This window comes from Mastomys coucha, unplaced genomic scaffold (genome assembly GCF_008632895.1).
Source record: "Mastomys coucha isolate ucsf_1 unplaced genomic scaffold, UCSF_Mcou_1 pScaffold6, whole genome shotgun sequence".
Lineage (NCBI taxonomy): Eukaryota > Metazoa > Chordata > Mammalia > Rodentia > Muridae > Mastomys > Mastomys coucha.
The window spans coordinates 83803581-83807282 of NW_022196912.1; the positions used below are offsets into that span (position 1 = coordinate 83803581).

Here is a 3702-nt window from a genome sequence, read left to right on the forward strand (position 1 = left end):
TCTTGTATATTAATTACATCCTCACAGCAGTTTTCCCTTCCCCAAGTCTCTTACCACCACCCCCCACCTTCTTTCTCACCCAGAACCACCCCCCACCCCTTCTCCGCCTTCCCTCAGAAAAGAGCGAAACTTCCAGGGACATCACCCAGATGCACCATTCCAAGCTACAATAAGACCTGGTACATATCATCACCTCAAGGCTGGGCAAGGCAGCCATTAAGAAGAGCAGGATCTCCCAAGCAGGCAAGAGTCAGAGACAGCCTCCACTCACAGTCAGGAATCCCACAGGAACACCTCTGAATATATATTCTGAAGTGATTCCTAAAGGCTGAGCCATCCTATCTGTCGGCAGATGGAGCCATTTTCCTGAAGGTTTTTAAAGCAGGAGGGTAGTAAGAATTGGTCTGCACTTTTTTTTAACTGTTTTACACTGCAGCCTTAGAGACTGTGCTATATGGACCTAACTATGAAGTCAGGGAAAAAAAAAGTTAAGAAAGCTGTGTCCACATAACAAAGGAAATGGCAGCCAGGGCTACAGGCCAGCTATGGTGATGAACCATCAAGATTAAATGCAGAGGGTGGGGGGAGGAGTCAAAGATAACAAGTATCCCAGCAGAGACTGGCTACTATCACCACAAAAGAGGTAGGATATATGCAATGTAGGGATATATCAGCCATAGGGAAGAATAAAGTTATGTCATATACGAGTAAATGAACGGAGGTGGAGATAATCAGGCTAAGCAAATTAAGCCAGTCCTAGAAAGTCAGTATGTGTTCTCTCATCTGTGGGTCTGGGACATTATAGCTACAGATACTTAAGAACATATATGTACAGAAAGTAGAAGTGTCAATGTCTAGGGGAATAAAAAATAATAATAGAAGGGATAGGACACTAAAAGAGAGCAACAGAATATGGAGGGAAATATACCAATGTGCATTATATATTATATTAAAAGGGCCATATTTACACTGTATGGCCCAGTGTGATAAGAGAATATAGGATAATATAGAGATGAAAATAGGGATGACTAAAAAGGACTCCATTTTATGCTAGGTTTCCATCTTGGTATATACTAGCCATGTGTCTCTGATTTCAGTCTTTGGGAGATAAGTTTCCAGGAACCCTGACTCAGTGATCCCCACCCAAAAATGTATACCTGTGACTATCTACTGATTAGGATAGGACTACCTGGGTTTTGGCTTCTGTAACCTGCTTGTGCAGACGTTCATAGACTATTTCGAGGTCGCCTTGACTACCTAATCTTGGCAGATAGAACAGTTCTGGCTTGCTTGTACAGAGACTCAAGGTCTTCTTGCAGTTTCCACCTTCAAATATCATTCCCTCACCACCACCACCCTTCACAGGACAATCTCCTTAGCCTCGGAGATTGTTGTCCTACTAACAATAATCAATAAATCTTCTAACTGTCTACGGTCATACCACCATGAACACACCCAATCTCATCTGATCTCAGAAGCTAAGCAGGGTCAGGCCTGGTTAGTACTTAGATGGGAGACCACCTGAGAATACCGGGTGCTGTAGGCTCTTTTAAATAAATAAATAAATAAATTTTCTAACTACAGTTGAAGTGAGTCTATGGTCTTTTCCTAGAGAGTCACAACACCATAACAATTGTCTCTAATGCCAGTTCAAATCCTAGCCTGGTCTTTCAAAGTATGTGACTTCTTGCAAATCACCTATTGCCTGTACCAAAAGAAACCATACTGCTAATGTCATCCCCCTGGAGTCCTGGGAGCCTCTGGCTTTCCTGGCATTTGGGACTTTCTGATTGCTACCCCAGCTCCCCATCCCCCATTTCTATACACCTCGATTCAATTTCCTGATCCTCTGTACATCTCCTCCATCTCCTCCCATACCTGATTTTTCCCTTCTTTTCCCCTCCCACTCTCCCCTTCCTCCCAAGTCCTTCCCACCCTATACCGCACTGAATTATTTTGTTCCCCCTTCTAAGTAGGACTGAAGTATCCACTCTTTGGTCTTCCTTCCTCTTGAGTTTCATGTGGTCCGTGAATTGTATTGTGGGTATTCCACACTCTGCCTAATATCCACTCATCAATGAGAACATATACCATGTGTATTCTTTTGTAACTGAGTAACTTCACTCAAGATGATATTTTCTAGATCCATCCATTTGTCTGTGAATTTCATGAAGTCATTGTTTTTAATAGCTGAGTAGTATTCCATTCTGTAAATGTACCACGTTTTCTGCATTCATTTCTCTGTTGAGGGACATCTGGACTCTTTCCAGCTTCTGACTATTATAAATAAGGCTGCTATGAGCATAGTGGAGCATGTGTCCTTATTACATGTTGGAGCATCTTCTGGGTATATGCCCAGGAGTGGTATAGCTGGGTCCTCAGGTAGTACTATGTCCAGTTTCCTAAGGAACCACCAAACCGATTTCCAGAGTGGTTATACCAGCTTGCAATCCCATCAGCAATGAAGGAGAGTGTTTCTCTTTCTCCACAACCTCTCCAGCATCTGCTGTCACCTGAGTTTTTTATCCTAGTCATTCTGACTGGAGTGAGGTGGAATCTTAAGGTTGTTTTGATTTGCATTTCCCTGATGACTAAGGATGTGGAACATTTCTTTAGGTGCTTCTAGGCCATTCGAATTTCCTCAGTTGAAAATTCTCTATTTAGCTCTATTACACACTTTTTAATAGGATTATTTGGTTCTCTGGAGTCTAGCTTCTTGAGTTTTTTGTATATATTGGATATTAGCCCTCTGTTGGATGTAGGATTGGTAAAGACCTTTTCCCAATCTGTTGGTTGCCGTTTCATCCTATTGACAGTGTCCTTTGCCTTACAGAAGCTTTGAAATTTTATGAAGTCTCATTTGTCGATTCTTGATCTTAGAGCATAAGCCCTTGCTGTTCTGTTCAGAAAATTTTCCCCTATGCCCCTGTTTCAAGGCTCTTCCCCACTTTCTCTTCTATTAGATTCAGTGTATCTGGTTTTATGTGGAGGTCCTTAATTCACTTGGATGAGCTTTGTACAGGAGATAAGAATGGATCAATTTGCATTCTTCTACATATTGACCAGCAGTTGAACCATTTGTTGAAAATGCTGTCTTCTTTTTTCCACTGGATGGTTTTAGCTCCTTTGTCAAAGATCAAATGATCATAGGTATGTGGGTTCATTTCTTGGTCTTCAGTACCCCACAAAGAAGAGGGAGAACCAGTCAAGACCATATCCAGAGGTTAGGCATGGGCCCCTGGTTAGGGATGGGGCCATCCACCCATCTCCAAAATTTTAACCCAGAATTATTCCTGTCTAAAGGTAATACAGGGACAAAGAGTAGAGCAGAGACTGAAGGAAAGGCCATCCAGAGTCTGCCCCTCCTGGGAATCCATCCCACATGCAGACACCAAACCCAGACACTATTGCTGATGCCAAGAAGTACTCCCGTGCCTTTAATCCCAGCACTTGAGAGGCAGAAACAGGTGGATTTCTGAGTTTGAGGCCAGCCTGGTCTACAGAGTGAGTTCTAGGACAGCCAGGGCTATACAGAGAAACCCTGTCTCGAAAAATAAAAAAAGTGCTTGCTGACAGGAGGCTGATATAACTGTCTCCTGAGAGGCTCTGCCGGATCCTGACCAATACAGAAGCGGATGCTTGCAGCCAATCATCGGACTGAGCACAGGGACCCCAATGGAGGAATTAGGGGAAGGACTGAAG

General features: G+C 43.1%; 1 pseudogene; it reads left to right on the forward strand.

Moving 5' to 3' along the window:
* The first annotated feature begins 1427 nt into the window (after window positions 1-1427).
* Window positions 1428-1546, forward strand: LOC116081207 (annotated as a pseudogene).
* The last annotated feature ends 2156 nt before the right edge of the window (window positions 1547-3702 follow it).